Source organism: Bombus vancouverensis, chromosome 14, assembly GCF_051014615.1.
Source record: "Bombus vancouverensis nearcticus chromosome 14, iyBomVanc1_principal, whole genome shotgun sequence".
NCBI lineage: Eukaryota > Metazoa > Arthropoda > Insecta > Hymenoptera > Apidae > Bombus > Bombus vancouverensis.
Window position 1 is genome coordinate 5,921,795 of NC_134924.1, and position 22,238 is coordinate 5,944,032.

General features: G+C 41.1%; 1 protein-coding gene across 3 annotated transcripts in view; it reads right to left on the bottom strand.

Annotated features, from left to right (window-relative positions):
* The window catches only part of LOC117157504 (uncharacterized), a 109,166-nt gene extending 87,151 nt beyond the window's left edge, over positions 1-22,015 (bottom strand). For 2 of the 3 annotated variants that reach the window (XM_033335546.2, XM_033335544.2), the window contains exon 1: positions 21,591-22,015. The gene's annotated coding sequence lies outside the window, so the exon portion shown is untranslated. The remainder of the gene's footprint in view (positions 1-21,590) is intronic. The other variant, XM_033335549.2, reaches the window with a different exon arrangement.
* Between the last annotated feature and the right edge of the window lie 223 nt (positions 22,016-22,238).

Genomic DNA, 22,238 nt, shown 5'->3' on the forward strand with positions numbered 1-22,238 from the left:
TTCCAAGGTATTGGGTTGGCAACTAAGTGATTGCGGATTTTTCAATACCACCTATCCACAAAATCCACAGTCACTTAGTTGCCAACCCAATACTTGAAAACCTGTAAAAAGCGGTTGCAACGAGCTATCAATCTTACAACGCCATCATTGCCGGCAAACTTGGTGCACACGTTTTCTTGCGTTTTTAACGTCGAGTACCGTTTCTCCATTTGCGCTACGCGGCTCCCTTTTACACAGAAACACTTTCCGTTAATCAGCTGTCCGGCGACGCGAAACGAACTACGTCGGTTCGACGATGGCGGAGAAGGAAGCGCGAAAAGGAGCGCATTACGATCCATCGAGCTTCGAACATCGAGAGTATCTCTGCTAAAAAGTCTTGCAACAGTTACTGCTATTATGTTCGCTTGAAACTTTGAAAAACTCAAGTTGCGAAAAAATCTGCTAAATTGTTGCTTCCGCCTCTGAGAAAGCGAACGATTCCGCTTTTTGCCAATTTCTTAATTTCGTCGCACAAGTACATCGTCTTGTTGATCATCGATCGACGTTCACCTCCCAATGGCTCGTCGTTACGTTACTCGTTGCCATTATGTTAACTGTTCAATTTAAACGACAGAAAGGCCAGTGTCGGTAAAAGACAGTCGTCTGATCGCATTTATTGGGTTGTCCGAAAAGTTTCTTTCGTTTCGTAAGGTGATAATAGATGAACAATAATTTCTGTTTTATATTATTTTATTGAATTAAGTATGATCCATTTCGTTATATTTCTATTATTACGTTCGTGTATAATTCGATAAACTAATATAAAACGAAAAACATAGTGCGTCTATTATTTCCTTACAAAACGAAAGAAACTTTTCGGACAACCTGATAATAACTTTTGCGGAGGTAATTGTACGAAAATTCTAATGTTTTGTAGACTTTATAATTCACTTAAAAACACGACAATATTTTTCGTTCGAGAAAGGGATACTTAAAATATCATTAGACATCGAACACGCCGTACTCTTCTGATTAAAAAATAACAAATTACGCTACAATCTTAACACTAGAACTACCGATAATTAACACGAAGTTATTTCTATCAAAACCAGTGAAAATGACTGGTCTTTAAAAAATACGTAATAATAGAATATTTGTATATTTATTGACTTATTACTTTCTTACAGAAGGAATTCCATTTTATGTAGTACATTTTTGGTATTTTCAATCCAACCGGGACTATGATCCTTAAACGAGGGTTGACACGTTTATAAAATTGTAAAATCAGTCATTTTGACTGCTGTGGTATTTCCAGTGTTAGCACCTAGCGATCGATCCGGAATTTTCCTGCTAACCGATATCGTCGTATCGAATGATACGCAGTGAAAATTGTAAAAACGCGTGGGAAGTTGTACAAAACGAGGAAACTGGTTAATTGGGGTTCGATAAACAGATTGCAAGACCTTTTACACTTTGGCAAGTACCAGTCACTTTGACTGGTATTGGTATAATTAGCCTCCATACAAAATTATTTTCAATTTGAATACATAAAAAGCAAAATAAAATTCGTTATATTACCCTTTTAGTTATCGTTTCGAAAGTCATTACATCATCGCGGGAAAAAACATAACATGAAGTGGGAATTTTAAAATAAAATTGTAAAACCAGTCGATTTGACTGGCGTGGTAGTTCTATTGTTAAGCTGCTACTTGCGTATTTCAATAATCCCAATGACATAGAAAGCAAAGGACGGCGAAGCTAAAAGAAATCCAGCGAGTTCGTGGAATCCGACTTAGGCCAACGGAAGGAAACACAGAAAGTGTAATTTCCGACGGGAGTAGTAAGTTCGTTTGACGAACGTTTCCGAAGATTCCGGGAAAATGGCCAGCAAACCGTTAACCGGTATAACTGGAAAGCTTTCGCTTGGAAATCTCGCGTCACCAAGTCTTTGCACGCGACTCTCTTTTAACACGTTGACCGCCACAACACCCGTATTCGGGTGTCAGCAAAGTTTCTAGACAGGCCACGTAACCCATATTAGGGTGTCACTTATTTGGCTACTTGCGAAGGATCGTCGTAGGTATTTGGAAAGATATTCCATAATAATAAATTGTTAATTAATAATTAATTGTAATAATAGTTGAATTGTTATAAAATAAAAATACGAAAATGGTTTATTAAAAGAATTATTTAGAATGTAAAACTTTAAAGCATTCTATACATAGCTGAGGTTGGTCGGCACAATTTGGACAATAAGTTGTTGGTTTCTTCAAATTCTTTTGTGCCTTTGTTCGGCCCATTCGACGTCTTTTATTTCCATAACATAGTGTGCACGCGCGTGTAATGCTTCTTCCGGAATCATTTTTCCGAACGGCGATATTATGCTGACTCCGTCGAAGACAAGGATTTTTTGCATTTTCGGACAACCCTAATAATTTTGCAACTAATAATCGTCTAAATATTCTAATATTTATATTTTTTCTTGTTGCAATTTTGTAAACCGTCAAGGCGTTTACAACAGAAATTCGCAGAAAGAATCGAATGCCAAGTTTTCCGTACCATTTGATTCCTTTTCTAATTGTGGTGGCATAAGAAACCATTTGGTCGAAATAATCTATACCACACTTTCCTTCGTTATATTCAACAACAGCTAGTGGTTTTAATGTTGCGAACAAATGAAACGAAAGATCATTCTTGAGACCACCGCTTGAGCGATTCGCATTACTAAAATATCGATGGGAGCACCTAGCAGAGAATGCTTGGTACTGCTGTACGCGTGGCCTGACGGAGATTTCTTTGAAAACGCGCTTAGCAGTCAACGTGTTAATACGCGATCGCGATTTTACCACACCGTTCCAAATGTAGATTTGCGCGAGTATTCGCGCGATAACGTTTCGCTGCAAGTGGTTTCGTGTGTGACCCGTCAGCTGATGGAAAATACGGGACGGGGAAGATCGACGTGACTGACTTTCGAAACGAACGAACCAACTCGCCGGAACGGAAACGAACGACAAGGAACTCGTCGGTTAGGCTCGTCTTATCTTCGAACAAGATGTACGTTAATGTACAAACGTCCTCTCTTTCCTCGTTAATATTGATGATTTTCCCGTTCAGCAGCCTCTCTCACGTTTCTGCTTGGAATTCTAAGTACGAACATATTCGATTATTCTTCTTTTCTTCGCGAAACCGAAGGTGCCCGGTGAATTAGAAACTCGGTGACTCGAGATCTTCAATTCTTGTGCTTTCGTTTTGGTACGAAAGTCAGGTTGGAATTATCGGTGAATATATTTGTCAAGTCTGTTGCATTCTTTCCGCGCTTTTCTTTTCATACTGTTGCATTTTTCGCGTTCCCGATGAAAAGTTTCTTAACCGTTTTAGTCGAAAGCAGAGCGATCGCGCTGTTTAGATTTTGTGTGGAAAAGTGTCAGTACATTTGAACGCTACGGGTGACTGACGGTATTTTGCATTTCGTTAGTATGTTCTCAGGAATTTTTATTAAACAAAACTAACAGTATTTATAAATTAACACTTATTACACAAACGGTTAAGCTCGAGAAAATACTCCGTTTGAATCTTACGGCGATTTTTCTTGTCGGTATATTTGCTCGTTGAAACGCGAACGAGATGGAGAATTTGAATTTAATCATCTTGTCACGCGTTCTTTCCATATCTCGATATTTTCCAACAACTTTGAAGTATAGAGGACGACAAATCGAAATCCATAACTTATTTTCATCTAGACAAGTTCGTATTGAAAACAAGCGAGAATATCAAGAAATTTCCAAGGCTCGGAAAAAATAAACCGAACCTCTACTAAGATGATGAACAGAAACCGGAGTATTTCACGAAATTTTCGAAAAGCTTCGAAGCATCGCTCGATAAGTTTCGAGGCTGAGTTTCCACTGCTGTGAGAAACTAAGTCTGTTCGGGTCAAACAGTAGCTCGCTTGAGTTCCACGCGAGAGAATCAACGGAAACGGGCAGCTTTTAATTTTCGACAAAGTCCCCTTTGAATGAAGCAGGCGGAGTTCGAACTTTCCGCTCGACTGTAAGGCTCGAGCGCATTTTTTCCCTTTTTTTTTTTTTTTTAATATCTCTCCACAGCTCGTCGAGAGATGGCCGCTCGAGAGAAAGAAAGACAAGGTCCGCTTTGTGTGACCGGAAGTTGAAAGGAGTATAAAGCCGCTTCCTTTCGAGGCATCGTCCTATCTCCGCGATGGAGGACGTACACTGAACATAGTACGCTACTATGGATTATTGCAGGCCAACCAACACTTCTACTTTGCTAAATTGTTATCGTTCTTCGTTCAAACTCGGCCTTCGACTTTGCTTCGATCAATTTCGGCGAATCTAGTCTCGTACAAACCGTTTAAAACGTGTTTTAATCTTTAAAGTCGAGGTAATATTAATCGTTGTTGCAAAAATGACATTTTCAGCGAACTTTTAACGTTTGTTTCAAAGCCAGACACTAGTTTTGCTTTGCGATTAATTATAACGCTTCTTAAAAGTTCACTTGCTATCGCCGTGTTAGCTAATAACCGTCTGCTGATTTATTTGCTTTGTTCGCTTCAACAGGTTGGTTATACGTGTTCGTTTATTTCACACCTTCGAATTAATTGAATTAGTTGATGTCGTGGGGAAAAACGTTGATTCGTTTAAGCGGATAAAAGGAATCGTTAACGCGTTTCACGGCTGCAAACGGTTAAATATAACGTGTATTAAAATGCGATACGTACGCTAGCAGCTGCAACGAGCTAAGCTTTGAAATATTTATTACTTTTGCGCACCTCGGCAAGAACACCTATCTATCCATCTTTCGAACCGTTGGAAAATTCATAACCCAGTCGCGGCAAATAGTAAAATCAACGACACGAACGTCAGGGAATAGCATGGAAAAGCAATTTTCGACGAAAAGGTGTCGAGCCGCGTCGCTAGTTTCCGCACGTCCGATCGACACTTTTTTCCGCGTGATCGTGCGAACTCACCGGAAGGAGCCATCGACTTTCGTCCCTTCCTGCTGGCACCGTTCAATCCTCGCCGTTCTATTTTCCATTTAACTTCGTAAATAGGACACGCTCGGTTGCTGGTTAATTAATCGTGACCGGGATGCGGGTGGCGCATCGTGCGAAAAATATCTCTCCCTCCCCTTGCTCTTTTTCCCCCTGCGGCCTCTTCTTGCGTTCCATTCCTTTCATAAAGTCGTTTGAAAAGATTAAAAATGCGGCTGGCAATACCGTACACAGTGATTAAAAGCGAACGTAACTAAACGTATTCGGTTGCTGTAAGAAGAATGTGTCGTGTATGAGAAAATATTAGGAACAAGGTAGTGCGAGTTTGAATCCTTTCACAGAAACAATTTCATCCGACAGAATGTTAAACAATAGAATGGTTTCCGATTTTTCGACGAATGTTTAGCTTAGCAGGAAATCAATTCTTCTTCGTAAATTCTTTTCGCAGCGTCCCTTACGAAGAAACATAGAGTGTGTGATATATTACATACCCGGTGTCTATATAGCAAATGTATTATTAAGCTGACGTATGCAAAGAAATTATTTAAAAGGAAATAGAAGGTTTAAGAAGAATAGAAAATCTAGGAATTGGAACATATTTTCAATTGTCCATACGCATGACGAACACCGAAATTAACATTTTATTATTATTAAAACATGGGAACCTGCAAGTAGCGCAAAATGTAAAGAAGAGAATTTTGCAAAAAATCAATTCTTCGTAAATTCCTTGCACAGCGTCCCTTACGAATAAACATAGAGTGTGTGATATATTACATACCCGGTGTCTATATAGCAAATGTATTATTAAGCTGACGTATGCAAAGAAATTATTTAAAAGGAAATAGAAGGTTTAAGAAGAATAGAAAATCTAGGAATTGGAACATATTTTCAATTGTCCATACGCACGACGAACACCGAAATTAACATTTTATTATTATTAAAACATGGGAACCTGTAAGTAGCGCAAAATGTAAAGAAGAGAATTTTGCAAAAAATCAATTCTTCGTAAATTCCTTGCAGAGCGTCCCTTACGAATAAACATAGAGTGTGTGATATATTACATACCCGGTGTCTATATAGCAAATGTATTATTAAGCTGACGTATGCAAAGAAATTATTTAAAAGGAAATAGAAGGTTTAAGAAGAATAGAAAATCTAGGAATTGGAACATATTTTCAATTGTCCATACGCATGACAAACACCGAAATTATAATTTTATTCTGTTAAATTTGTTTGTTTGTAATATGGTAAATGTTTAAAATATTAATATTAATTATTGTATCAAGACATGGGAACCTACAAGTAGTCGAAAATGTAAAGGGAATTTTGCAAAAAATCAATTCTTCGTAAATTCCTTGCACAGCGTCCTTTACGAATAAACATAGAGTGTGTGATATATTACATACCCGGTGTCTATATAGCAAATGTATTATTAAGCTAAGGTATGCACACAAATTATTTAAAAAGAAATATTAGATTTAAGAAGAATAGAAAATGTAGGAATTAGAACATATTTTCAATTGTCCATACGCATGACGAACACCGAAATTAAAATTTTGTTATGTTAAATTTGTTTGTATTGTTAAATGTTTAAAATGTTAATGTTCATTTTATTATTATTAAAAAAAGGAAACCTACAAGTAGTCCAAAATGTAAAGGAGTGTAATTGATCATCAGAGAACGTATCGATAGGTGAAATTCTCTACTGTTATTCACAATCGTGAATGAAGTTAAATCTATGCGAACGATAGCTGGTCCTGGACGACAGTCGTCGCTCGTGTGACAGTCGAGATAGTTTTGATGAAAGACGACGAAAGACAAGATGGAAAGTGGCGTGTGTTCGTGCCGAAGTAATACATCTCCGACCCCCAACACAGTCCCCCATATCCAACGAGTGTTACGCGAAACTTCGCTTCTGCACCGAAGTATCCCAACAGGTGTTTCCTGCACTTCGATTTTATATCGTATCGCGAAAGTGGAGCGTGCATATTCCAGCCAACTTTTTTATCTCGAACGGTCGCGTGTGTGTTGAAAATTTGAAAGGCAAGCGTACGGGACCTCGACTGCATATCAATTCATACAATTCCTGATGGAATTGTCCAAAGCGAAGCCTTATCCTTCCATCGTCCTTATTTCAATATCAAACGAACAGCCTCGAGAGAACTTCAATCCCTCGCTTCGTCCCTAAATATCATCTTCGAATGAATGCAAATTCCGTTCGATGAAGGTAGTAGCATTCCTATCTTATCAAAGAAAAAGTGGAAGAGGAAAAGCAAAGAAAGAACCAGTCATCGTAATCGTTCATTGAGAGATGTCGGCAATCTAATAAGTAGACTATGGGTGTTTATGCAGATTCAGGATGAAACAGGATCGAAGAAAAGACTATCGACTTCTACATATTACAACTACGATAGAATTCCGACTATATATCAACTTTTCACGCAACAACAAGTTTATGTAATTAAGGTTTACCATTAAGTTTGCCGGTTACCTTTGCTTTTCGTTCGAATAACAGGAATTCGTATTGGAACGAGTGGATTGAACCGGTAGTTTATTTAATCAGATACTAATTAAAATTTCGTTCCAACAAATGGAGTTCTACCGTGGTAATATACTTTTATTATACTACGTACATTTCTACGTAGACCTAAACGATTAACCGCATGCGCTAGAAAGACGTGCTTTTGTTGCAAAATCGCCAGCGACGTGTATACCACGTCGATAGGCATTTGTCGCAGAAATAAAAACGACAGCAGTCAGATCGTTCGTTTGTAATAATCTACCATACAGTAGCAGATTATTAATAAATAAAATGCTATTGTTGCCGTGAGTATTTATTCATATCCATGTAAAATTGTTTATGTAAGACTCTACCAACGCGCTGAGCTACTGTCACGTCGCAGACAGAATAAATCACGAAACCGATAGATCGCCGGTGATCTTCTCGCGTCGCAGTTCGTACGTTTCATGAATAAGATATGATAATGGAATTTATTATGCAAATTCAACAGAGTGACGGTTCAAAGGGTTACAAGAGACTGGGTCAAAATGTTTTAACAGACTGATCCGAGCGCTTACTTTGCAGGGTTCTTATACTGTGGTTTTAATGCCTCTGGAGGGGTTTTGTCGTCTCGTGTCATTTCAGAGGCGACTATTCCGTTACTATTTGGTTATTGTTTCGATGGCTGTGGTATGCAGGATGTTTCTGAGCGGGTGGTCTTCTTGAGCGTGTGACACTACCAACGCGTTATATTGTAGCGCACGGCACGCGCAACCGTGAGTGTATTGGTAGCGCAAGTGGTTAAAATGTAAGATCTATAGCAGAGAAATCGAGACGAAAGGTATCTGGAAAAAGAAGAAAAGAAGAAAATAGAAAAGATAGGCGTAACGCGAAGCTTTCAAGGAAGGATCGTCGAAAAATTCAGATGTCCAACAACGCGGCCGATGTAAATTCATAAAGTTTCTGTGAAAAAATATGAATAGACCGCTTTAACCGCACCGCTAGTACCAGCAATAAATTTCCCAGGGATGTATAAAAATCCGGCAGCGTACCAATAAGAACGCCAGGAAAAAGGGTCAACAGAAGGAAGATAAATCCGCGCCTGTTCCCCAGGGCGGGCGTTGGTCGAGCAACACGCTGGGTTCCGGGTTAAAATGCCACGAAAATACCATTAACGCGAACAGCCATCGAAAGTTCGGAGCTGGGAGCTAGCCCAGGCAAAGCCAGCGGAGCTCGAACGAGCCACGATTTACCTGAGGCAGTGTGCTGCTCGCCGTGGAAACTTTTTAATGCCGCGCTCACTGCAACAGAGGAGGAGACAGTGCGCTCGACACCGTTAAATGGTCCGTCCCCTCTCTTTTTAACTGAAATTACACAGTGAGCCTGGCCGACAATGTGTCTGCCCCATGAAATCGTGTCCAACAAGGCGCACCAGGATGCGTAATCTTTGCTCGAGACAGTTTCAATTTTTCTACCTTTTAATACGAGCCCGCTATGTCCGGCCAGGGTCCTGTGTAACCGTTCGTCTTCGCGTTCAACGCTTAATTTCACCTCGGCCAGGGACAAAAAGTCCGACTGAGATAAAACAAGAGAAATAAAAGAGCTAAAGCGACTCGTATCTCGTTGGAGCGCGCAAACCAATGGCAAGCTTTCTGATCCGAGCTGTTCAAACTTCGTATTAAACGTCGCGTTAACTCGCGATATTAATTCTACTTGATCTTTCTCTTTCTCCTGTTTTACTTCGTTTGAAGTTTCTCGCGTGTGTAGATGCTGTAACGAATTATGGAAAATCCGCGGAAAATAAACTTTCGAGCGTTAAATTCCGTTTTCTAAGCTATCGAGCTACCAAATTCCCTTTACGAACCATCGCGGTTCAAAATGGTTTACTTTACTGAAAGATAACGACAGTGGAGTTAAAGTGAGATGGAAGTTCGTCTCTAACCAACTTTGCTAAATATACGTAAGCACGGTATTAAGCCACAAATGGCAATTAAACCGACAATTTCGTGCAAGAAGCACGGCGTATATGATCGTGGACGAGGGCGACTGTATAAATGAAATTTATACAACGACTTTCCAAGGGACATGCACAGGGGACGCGTTGATTTGTTCTAACGCTTAATTCCTACGATTCGCTGCTACTCTCGCTTGTGCGAAACTAGTGTGCGCTTCTTGCGCGTTCGCGTAACTGCGATTCAACCGCATAAATCTGCTCAACCGAGATCCCCTGGCCTTTTTCCGCCGTTGCACAAACGTTCGCGCGTTTCCTGCCAACAATTCCCCAGACGGTCGATTGCCGCAGGGGATAAGAAACCGATTTTATATTTGCAAGTTTCTTTCAAGTCGTATTTGCTTTTTTCATCGGCACGCAGCGTAGTTTTTTGAAGAAATCCGACATATTCGCGATGTTTTTCTTAACGTTTTACAACGCTTCGAAATAATCATAGATCGCAGGAGAGACATATATTTAACAAATACGTTCTCTTTTTATCGAATTTGTGATTTTAACGCGAGATTGACGGGTAACACGGATCGACGTTTTGCATTTTATTTGATTCGGTACGTTTTGTAGAAACGTGTGGGAACTGGCATAAAATTTATTTCACGGTATACAGCGGGAAAACGCTTTTGGTGACACTGAATTTTCCACAAAATTCCTTTCTCGTGAAAAGTATTTATCTTGTCCCGTAGTCTTCGATCGTAACGATTATTATAAGAATCATGCAACCGTGCAATATTCGACGCGTTTGAAAGTCGTTCGTAATTGAAGCAAAGATTGCATTAACGTATTACAGACGTACGAATTAGCCTCCACGAATAAACTACATATATTACGATTCGAACGAATAACATATAATGTTCACGTTGGAATCTAATCTTCCTGCGCTCTTTTATTTTTTGTTTTTTTTTTTTTAAGTTAATATCACGAATTTGAAAATCGTGCAAGATCGAATCATACACGATGCATATTTATGACACGAAAGCAACAATTTCAGTATGTCGCGAGTATGTATCCTCGCTGGTAGCAGAAACGGTTCGAGATTATAGCGAGTGGTAGACGGTACTGTAATTAGTACGACGAGAAACAAAAAAGAACTCGTTTTCCGAGCAGGACTCGGCGCTGTATAAATTCGAAAAGAAACGTCCACGGGAGACGCTTTAATTGCGAAACTTAGCTTAAGAGCACTTTCGAGCTCTCGTGGAGCCCGCTGAATAAATGCGAATAATCGCTAATGCCTTCGATTCCTTCTCTACGCGTGATCCTTGATCCATATTATAGTTATCTTGCGGCAAAAAAGATTGTCCTGAAACGTGGCACAGCTGCATTTCTCCCCAGAAGCGATACGTAACGATAATATTGTGCAAAGGATTTTGTCATAAATTCCTAAGCTTATAAAGATAACCTGTTTCTTTTCAACTTTCGGTTTCCAGTATTTGCAGCAATTTCCAACAAAAGTACCGTTGAACAAACATTACGTGTTAGCACACTGTTTTTCAAGCGTGAGATATAACGAAGCAACGTCTGACTATCACAGTCGAATTCTACTTGGGCGAATCTATCGGCTGACGTGCATCTGCCATGAAGAATTCGCTAAATACTTCAGCTACTTGTGATTTTTCTACCGTTGGCTTGGCAACTAAGTGATTGCGGATTTTGTCATTGGGTGGTATTGACAAAATCGGCAACCACTTAGTTGCCAAGCCAATAGAAGACGTCCGTTTAATCGGCTGCTAAACCTTTCAAAACTGGACCATTTTAGCCTGTGAGAGTAAAAATTGCTTTTCGTCGATCATTTTTCCGGACAATTTCCTAAACGAGATATAAACGCAAAAATCTGAGACGATTTTACCAGGAATGTATTTATATACATATATTGTTAAATTGAATAACAATTTACAAGTACAACGTTGCTTATACACAGTATCGAACGTGTAAGGGACAAGACATCTGTTTTAAGACATCAAATTCAGATAAATGTGATTCTATTAGGTTGTCCGAAAAGTTTCTTTCGTTTCATAAGGTGACAATAGACGAACAATAATTTGTTTTATATTATTTTATTGAATTAGGTATTTCTATTTCTATCATTATGTTCGTGCATAATTCAATAAATTAATATAAAACAAAAAACATTGCGCGTGTATTATTTTCTTATCAAACGAAAGAAACTTTTTGGACAAACTGATACTATATACATGTGTGTGTGTGCTCAAAAAGCGGCGTATTTATGTCTCTAACGTAATGTGTTAGGAATATTTAAAACTGGTGTACGTAGGGTAAAGAAGAAACAGAAAATAGATCGTAAATCTCGGTAAAACGATTGGAATAGCTTGGTAGGAAAGGAAAGAGAAAATTAAGAAAGCACATTACACGTGTTCGCTGGAAGTCGTTTTCCCGGCAGATTGCGAGCTTCCGTCGCGAACTCGCCTCCTCTCGAGCGTAAATCAGGGGTGGTTAAAGGGCGGCGACGTTTCTTCGCCGATGAACGCATATGCGTGGAGGATGTTTGCGGACACAGGCTGAAGGCAGTAAATTACATTGACACACGTGGCGCGACAGAGACAAAGCCCCGGACCCCTGTGTCCATTTACCAGGGACGTGCATACTGGACGGATCCACGACAATGCGCGTACCGACCGCCTCGAGCTGCAAGTTATTGCCAGCAAAGAAAAACCGTGTGCTACAGGAGCAACAAACACGCTGAGAATCGTAGAAACGTACGTGTAAGCAAAATGAAAGAAGAACAACAGAACCCTTTCGCCAATAAACAAACGAAATTTAATTAATCCTGAAAGCCGTTTTTAATTAAACGAATGTTTAATCCAGCCGGTAAAATTAGAGTTTAATCAAGTTGATACCGACCGAAGATCAAAGGTCGAAAAATAAATTCACTTAGAAAGTGGAATATCAAAAATAAAACTTTCGATAGAATACTAAAACGAGATTAGTCAGGTTGTCAAATTCTACAAGATCGACGCTATTTAAAGATGAACTGTATGTTAATAGAACAGATAAAAATAATAGAAAGATGCATATGGAATAAAATAGACAAGTTTAAAAGCAGCATATATATAAATAGGAAATTACGATATAAATATAGGAATGGCGGAGGAAAATAACGATCGAGAAAAGTTGCAAGGAATGTTGCTAGATTTAATTAACAAGACGACTAAAATACAAACCCGAAGCTGCACGTTCGAAACAGGATGCCATCGGTATCGACGGTTCGTCATGGACTCCTGACAAATTCCATTGTCAACGCCATTACGTGACCATAATATCGCGATGTTCATGCGTGCCAGCACACGAGCCATGTTGGCCGGCTAATTGCGACGCGTGTAGACGACGTACACGTCCAGATATGTAGTAGCAGGGTGCGGTATACAAAGGATCGCGTTGGCTACAGACACGACCAGAAGCTTTCGCATCGCTGGTCGGTTCCACCTCCCGCAAATCCGCGTACCATCGTCCTCGCAAAGACGCATCGAAAGCACCGGAGCATTTCTGCGGCTCGCGGTATATAAAAGCTTCGGTGTATGCCGAGGGGACTGCTTTTACGACGCCACGGTGTAAGTTAAAATTGAAGTGGATGCCGTCTAAAAGTCTAAACGGTCGACCTACTGTCTCGAAAAAAACGTGCCTGCTCTAATACGCCTTGATAGGTTGCTATGTTACAACCGGCGTTACGGGCGCGACGCTTCTCGAGAAGCAGACCACCGTCGCTGTTACTCTCCCGTCTTACGTGGTCTCGCCATGTCGTGTGGTGTTTCGTGCAACAACGTGACTTGGATTTTTGCTTTTAAGAAAGATACCTTTTACCGTGTAGCTTTGACTTTTAGTGCACGAGGCGTGGTTTAATTTGTAATAGAAGGTGGTATAACAGAAGTGAGATATCAGAGCTGCGTGGAAGTTAAACAGATTAGGATGGCGGGTAATTGCTCTGGCAATGCAGATATCTTGGAACTGTACGGAGTAGGTTATAAGTTACAGGACACTTAATCAAACGATACTTCAGTAAAATTGCCGCGTAAAATGCGACGAAGAGTACGATCGACCTAGGCAAATAGTCTCTTGTTACGACAGGTTGGCATCGTAAAACGACGAGGTACAATCTAGGCGGCGCCAACTTTCCGGCTAGATACGTGGTATCTATAAGGAAAACTCCAAGTATCGTTGTTCGAGTCGCCGCTATTCGTCGACTTCGTTTCGTAGAATATTCTTTCCTCGTCGATGTTGTTATCTTGCGTTTGTATTCTCTTCGAAGGCTTTCCACGTAAACATACTTTTGCATTAAAATACTTTCACAATTCTTACCTTAAATTCTTCGCTCTTCATCACACCCGGAACAAAAGAAAGTAGCCCAAACTCTGAATCATATCTCGTCGTCGTATCGCTTCTTCGGACTATTTTCGAATATTCTAAGTTTTAAACTTTCACGATGACTAAAATACTAACTATCGATGTATCAAAATCTTCGAGAAGTTTCACCTTCTTTTTTCATTCCTACACTGAAATCCTCGCTAAAACGTCGGAACAAAGCACAACGACTCTAATACCCGCAAATCCTATCCTCGAATATTATCTTCGAATTCTAAGCTCTGTCTGCAACGTCATTGGTCCAAGAGCACGGACGTCGAATAGAAATGACTCGAGTCTCGTCCATTGCTAATTGGCCCGCGGGATTCACAACGACTCTTGCTAGACCGTTTCGACACGTGTACTTATGTACACATCGAGAGACACGAACAGGCGAAAGAGCAGAAGCTAAGGGCAGAGAGAGAGAGAGAGAGAGAGAGAGAGTCACGCTCACAAAGAGCGATGTTGACCACGAGAGATCGTGATTAGAGGAGGTTGTCGATGCTCCGGAGGGGTTTCACCCTCCGATATACGAAATGATATATCGGCGGACGTGTCAGGCTGAAGCATCTGCGCGTTCAGAGGACTTGACGTATACGCGCCGTGTAATCGGAGGATCTGCGGAGGTCACCGCGCTGCTAATGAGTCTTAATGAACGGGCGTGAGAGCGTACGACGACGCGACGATGCCCTCCACGGCGTCCATGTTAATTCCGTGATAGATAAGGGCACTCTGAACACGCGGTTCGTCGAAAGGTTCTTGTTTCTTGTGAAATTTGAAAGGGCACCGACGATGCAACAGTCATCAGACATCTTCCAATTCTTAAATGGCAGGCTAAGAATGGATGCTTCGTCTCTGTCCGCTCTTCCTATCCATTTAACACTTTGACTGATCAAAACTTCACCTACCACTGTACAACTATACCTTGAAACTTTCTTTGCATCTTAAGAAAACAACTTTGGACAGTTGAAAGATCGACTGTTTCCATAGAAATCCAGCGTGCTGATAAGCCATTTCAATTAATCAATTCTGTGTTACCGAGGCTGTCTCTTCATTTGATCGTGGGATTAGGAAACGAAGATGGAACGTTTCAAAAATATCGATTATTAGAGTATAGCAGATTTATCGTCTACTTTTGGAAGACTCTTTAAACTACTTTGGACAAGCATCGACCTTAGCTACCAAGCGACACTCTTAACACTTTGACTGCCACGTTGGTCAAATATGACCGGCCATGCCTTTTTCTGTGACACCACATTGGTCATTGTTGACCGGAGCGCTTCAACTTGTTGCAATTGTAAAAATTGAATGAAAATTGACAATTAGGGCATTTTGGATATAACCGATAAATAGAAGATGCTTTGAAATAAAAAGTGCCCCATTGAACGATTAAACATTTTTACTAGAACATCAATAAAAAGGAAATGAGAACAAATCTTGCATCTAACGGTGCACTGTGTTTGCATCCATATCTGCGAGGGCTAATCTACGAATATTATTATAAACACACCTTAGAAAATAATCGCAAATGCTGCTATATAATCGTATAATTGAAGTTAGAAGTGTACACATACCTTATTATTATACATAGAATGAGCAAATACTATTTACTAATGTCTTCTACACGTTTCGACGATATATCCTGCACGTTTTGCTTACGACGAAATAACGAATGCGAATGGTTTGTCGAAATAAACGAAGCCTTGTTATAATACGTCGCTATCAACTGTTACCAAGGCGCCACGGTGGTCACCCGCGACCACCAATGAGATAAACGGTCGATTGGGAAAGAATGTTGTCTTACATCGTCAATTTATTATCATTTTGCCATTATATGCTTTGAATAATAAAAATACCTCTGTGTCGTCCTGAGCGAAACGCGTGATTTCGGCGTGGCAGTCAAAGTGTTAACACTTTACCAACCATTAGCGATTCAACAGCATACGCACGTCCAACCGGCATCTCAGGCGCAGATTCTCCTTGGCGCCGGCTCTGTTTCGGTTTAGACTCTCCAATACCATTCTTTTTGTTCATCGCGAATCGTTCCTCAAATTGATATAAAACTGTGACAGCTTACAAAGCAACGCAACTGACGCAACTGAGCAAGATATCTTAGTACTAAATAACAAATTACTGCTCAAATAATGAGAAAGATTATCGATGACAAAAAGCCGATTAATAGGCTATCGGTCGGCAAGCGTCGGCGACAAAAAGCCGATTAATCGGCTATCGGTCGGTAGAGTGTTAATAATGGTTACCGGTAACAAAGAAACAGGTTTCTCATTTATAATGGTTATTCCTGAGCGGAGTTGCTCGAACTAAGACACCGATTCTCGTAATATAACTTAATTTCGGTTATACGTAAATTGTTAGAATCGCTGAATATCCATCCAAATGGATAGATACGTAACTATCGTGTAGTTGGGAAAGTTCGATTTTACGGCGAGTTTCTATCGTACAATGAAACCTTCGAACAAAGACTGGTCTTAATCGGAGAGGTACTAAGTTCTAGACATTTTATTCGACAGAAGGATGAAATGTAAAGTTTATTGTCTGACGGAATGTCGGATCTTTTAAAACGTTATACCGTCGGAGTGGCGGCTCGTTAAACGTAAGTTCGTCGTCCAACTGGAGGTGCAACTTGCATGTAACCTAATTACATCAGTGAAGTGCTGAATATCTGGTCTACCGTGAGTCGAGTCCCTCGACACTGGACGTTCTACGAAAAAATGTAATTGCTTCTGCTCTCTCGAGAAAGAAAGAGATGACATAAACCCTTTTGCGCCCGGTTGCAACTCGCGTGCGAGTGACCTTTTTTTCTGATAGAGTACGAAGATAAATTGCATTCTCTTGGCGTATCTATCGTCGAAAGTTTCGTGATTAATGGGACAAACGGGCAGTAGGGAAAAATGAGGTTATCGGAATCGTTCGAAGGCCAAAATAATTACGATAGCTGATTACTGATATTTGCGGAAAATTCCAACTTGCAAAAATGTGTAAAATATTCAGAGTGACGTACTGTTTGTGATATTTATTAGACAGTACAAGTTCCCACGCATGTATTTAAGTTCTATCGGTCTCTTATCAAATAGCTTATTACGTTCGAAGATTGTCTTTAACTTCTCGAATTTAGATTCGTAAGAACTGTCGTCGCACTGATATTTCGATTATTCCCGAGCTCAATAACGAGATTTAATTTCTTGCAAATTTTCTTACATGCATAATACGTAACACGTGATTTATAATAAACCTTTTCTTCTTTAATATGATTGATGATCGACGATGCGATAAAACTTAATAAGCGAAATCGACCTGTCTATGCAACGCGCACTACGACACTACACAAAATCATCCTTTTGAAAAACGAAAACGCATGAAAACAGATAGAAGTCAAAGTAATTGTACGAAAAGAAAAGGGTGGCGGCCATCTCCCCAGCTTCCGGCATTTTCTCGTTAACACGGTTCGAGGGATCCCATTGACACGCGAAATTCGCCATGGCAACACGACGACCCTTTGCTCGCTCTTTCTCTTGCATCCTTTTGCGTCGTGCGAATCGGCACCACAGGTCGACGCTCAGACACGAGCCATCCGATTTAAAGGAAGTTTGACAAGCGACCAAGGATTTTTCTCCTCGGTCAAACAAAGAGTTCGATTTCACTCGATCTGGCTAACTGGAAAGGCGATGAAAGCGGAGGGGGAGGAAGCCGACTCGACTTAAAGAAGAAGAAGAAGAGGGACGAGGAAAAAGAAAATTACATCAGCTGCTTGGCAGCGATCCCTTTCGTACCATCCTAACCCCCGTTTCTTCTTCGCCCCTTTCTTACTACGCGAGCCAGCTTCTACGAAATTCAACCTTCTTCTTGTCCGTTTGCTACTTCTGGGAACCTCTTGCACGTTTTCGCCAGCAACCAACACAGGGCTAACGATCGCACACCTACCAAACCCACGCAAAACGAATGCGAGAAAGTATAGACACCGCGAATGAATTGCCTTGCATCGCAACATTGCGAATATATGAAATTCTCGGCTGCCGCTAGAGACTCGACGAAATCCACGCGAAGGTGAAAATTGCGACGAGATGCTGGATGAACGTTTTTTTCAACGGTAAAATTTCAATTCAACCAACATCCAAGAGAATTGGATGCTACGAAGGATCGACCCACCCTCGGATATACGTACGTCGAAGCTGGTGAAAGGAATGGAGAGATACACAATCCGTCAGACTTTTAGCTCTTCATTTCTGTACGATAGAATGAAAAATTTGTGTCGCTTGTAGACAGGGGATTCGCATCGTCTTTTTAAAATTATGAAAGTTCACCCTGTCATGTTCAACGAATTCGACATCAATTCTCTATAATTAGAATTTGGTCAACTTATCGTAATCCACCAGACTTTCGGTTTCGTCTGTAAATTAGATTAGAAACTTATAATTGCTATTAAGCGAGTAAAACACAATAACCCGGCGATAAACAAACGAAATGCTTACTTCTACGGAATTACACCTACGAACCCTTTGAAATTACAATTTTGCTCGTTTGTGTGCGAGAAAGAGTAGAATTCGTTACGCTGCAGAAGCTTAATCGGCAAACTCGGATCTGATAATTGCCATGAAACGATAATAAAACGCAATAATCCAGCGACAACAAGCGGATACAAGCTAAAATTCTCCAAGCATAGTTCTCCAAGTTACCTGGCGTTACGAACACCTAATCGCATATTCTGGTAGCAAAAAGAAATCGCATAAAGAATGTTGTTAAGCAGCGTAACGACTGATGTCAGAAGAACGTCGCGTGTCCAGAAATTGAGAAACTAGAGTCTACGACGTTGCCTACGTCGACCAAGAAGAGTAGCAAAGTGCGGTTTGAACTGGCGAAAAGCTATTCGTCTTGGTGCACACCAAGAACGCCACTTATGGTAATATTTCGTACATCGCGCTGCATGCATAATGCACAGCTCTAGAACTCGGAATTTATGTTTCGAGGACGAGAAGCCCGTTGTTACGAGGACTCATGGCGGAGGATTCGTGTCTTCTGTCCGCAAGAAACATCTGCCACCGGCGTGGTAGGTATGCCGTGTAACCGAACGAAGAATAGAGAGAACCAGCTTCTACTCTTTCAGGGATCGCGACCGGCCTTCTACCCGCTGCACGGTCACTTTAAAAAACGATTAACGCTTCACGGACCGTGTGCAGCTCGATCTTCAATAAACGTCATCGTTTTTCCGCGATAAACGTACAAAGCGTGGGGGAAAAAGAAATACGATGGAACGTGAGTGTTGGGAACGATTCTACTATTATCACGATTATTATTCGATAATTATCATCTTACGTAGCGCAATTCTGTGTTGGTAATTATATATTTGTGGGGAGAATTTTAATTTCATCGTATTTCGATTCTTACAACCCGTATGCTTCCACGTGTTAAAATACTTACATTTTTATACGTATTGGGTTGGCAACTAAGTGATTGCGGATTTTAACAATACCACCTAATGGCAAAATCCGCAATCACTTAGTTGCCAACCCAATGCTTCTGTAAAATTCAGATAAATATGGATCTAGTTTTTAGAAAAATTGCAATTATATCTCCCCTTTACCGAACCCTTTATTTAAGTTGATTTTAGTTTTCGAATCGATAAAATAGACATTTGCCTTCGCAGTGTTTCTTAATGAACGACCGTAGGTAGCTTGATTCATTTGCTGAGTAATTATTTCCCATGGAATTCAGCAAGCGTGTTAGCTTGTAGACGCTGAGAATCGCAAGAAAGCTGCCATAGAATGCAAATCACAGTGAAGCAGCAGCGAAGAGGGTTGGACGAGTGGAGGCGAAAACAGATTTGCAAGCCCGGGCCACTGGCGGATTTCACTTTCGGTGGCAACGAGATCGATGCAACATCGCGGAGAAGAGAAAAACTCGTGCCAAGTAAACAGGAAGTTCTGTTACGACCGTGACAGAGGGGTGATGAAGAGACGCATCGCAGACGGAATAACGAGTTACCATAAAACAGACTCTGTTTCATAAGGAAATGCCATTGAGATTCATCTTCGAAACGTTTCACGTATTTTTCGTGAAAGACAAATATTAGTTCGACGATAAAAAAAAGCTCTTAACGTTCACCACTGTAATCTTACTTAGCTGGATTTTATATTTGACCTCTTATCGCAAATGTATAAATGGAACTATTATTTTCCCGAGAAATAACATTCCATATAAATTTCCACACAGTTTTATAATAAAGTTAACGAAATAAGAAAAAGCTACGTGTTTTGTAGCAATATGTCTCTCTAAAAATCAATGAGATCTTAAAAGCCAAACCGATCGATTTTATCAGGCAAAAAATAGGGTAACGCGATGACGTTACAAATACTTGTTAACATTTATTATGAAATTTACGATGACTTATATTATCCTATATTATCCAGTTTTTTTTTTTTTTAAGAAGATCAATACCAGACACGTAACTAGATAGTGGAATTAAAAAAATGTACGAGAAGCGGAGTTGATCGTTCTGGCTTCTGAAAGGCTTGTACGCAGGATCGATATTTATTGGCCATAAAAATATCGTAAATTTTCTCACAAGTTTGAAAGCTGAATGGAATCGGCCTGTCCGTAGTTATCGAACTAATTAGTATACTTCATCTGCCAAGTACGAGTTGAAGGAACTCTAGCTATACTTTAATAGGTACCGGTTTTCAGTGAATGGCAGTTCTATATATACAATATACATATACACGCTATCGATAGCCTTTGAAATATCGGCAATTTCGCTTGAATGAACGATTCGATATCATTTCCAGTACAATGCAGTTCCGCTCCTCGATCTGTTTACCAAGTTCACGTACGTTTATACGACAAGAAGGAAAGCAAAAGTGGAAAAAGATGTGCATGAAAGAAACACGTAGAAAGAATGTAAAAAACATATATAACGAGGCGTATGTTTGTTGAACGCGAACGTGAAATATAGTCGAGCGTGTCCCGTTCGAAATGATAAACTGCAGTCTTTCGAATGATCGGCTATTGCCCTATCGATGGGTATGAATCAATCGGTTAACGGTAGATTCGGGGCAGTCGATGTCTTGTTTTATTGTCACCGATAGCCTCTCGACACGCGGTGACAAAATTGCAAACGATCGTCAACTGCGAATCGCGATATTCCGCTGTAATACATAACCCAAGCTTCTGTTGTCGACGCAAGATTATTGACCTTATAGTTCGAGTTCGTGTACCGTAGCCGCATGAACGTAACGTTCGAAAAAAACGGAGGTGCGACTAAAAACAAATACAAGCTACGCGTCCGATACAAATACAAGATACGCGTCCGAATAATTTCCTATACAAAGAGCCGCGTAAGCGATTCGAGGTGGGATTCCCATTGAAGGAAGGAAATCGCTACCCAGACACAATGGTGGTAGCAAAGAAACAGAAGGTGCATCGTTAACCTTCGTCCGGTCGGTGGAAACTGCGGTCCGGGCGGCGAGCAGCTGTTCCGAAAGTGCAGACTGGTTTCGAGGCCGAGTTGGCCTCGGTCGAAAGTAAAAGCGTGTAACCGTAACCGGTATCGGCGCGACGGATCACGGCTACAATCGCGTTGGTTATACATAGGAATCTATCTTTACGTGTCTACACAGCGGCCGGATCACGGTTACCTATGGTCGCGGAAATAGAAGCACGAAAGAGTCGTCTAACGTGTCGCCTAACCTTAACCTATCGCGCGGTTTTTGTTCTCTCTGAGTGTTCTCACTCACCTAGCGGGACGCGTAGAGCCGGCCAGAACTCCGGAAGCCAGACGGGGAGACGTGCAGCGTCCAGTCTTCGCGAGCGTGTAAAATCCCCGTGTGCTTCTTCTTCCACCACTGTGTCTATTCGCACCGACGAGAAAGACGCACGCTCCTCGCGAGCCGGTCGAGAAAAGAACAGCGACAGCAGCGGCGGCTGCGGCCGAACTGAAACCACGCTCCCTTTTTCTCTCTCTGGCTTTCGACTGTCCCGTTCGACCGGCCTTGTCGCGGACACGCACGCCGTTACCAGAAATATTCGTTACAGAAGAGAAAACAGAGTGGAAAAAATGTAAAGAGAACTACACCACCAGCGACGACAAACGAGGACGACGAGCACCGCGACGATCCGCGTAGGCGCTGGGCGCGTACTGTGCCGAACCAACGAAAGCAGTATGGCGCCCGGCAGCTTTCCTGCTGCGCGCTCGCTCCTCTTTGTCCCCTACCACACGCCTCCGTCTCCCTCCCACCATAATCCAGCTACATGCCTTCTCTCTTTTTATCTCTGTCTCACTCCCATACGCGAATAGGTTATGGATCGTCCGACTCTGTCGCGCGGCATGCGCCCACCACGTTACCCCTAGTGATGGGCATTTGAATACCTCTGTCGTAAATTTT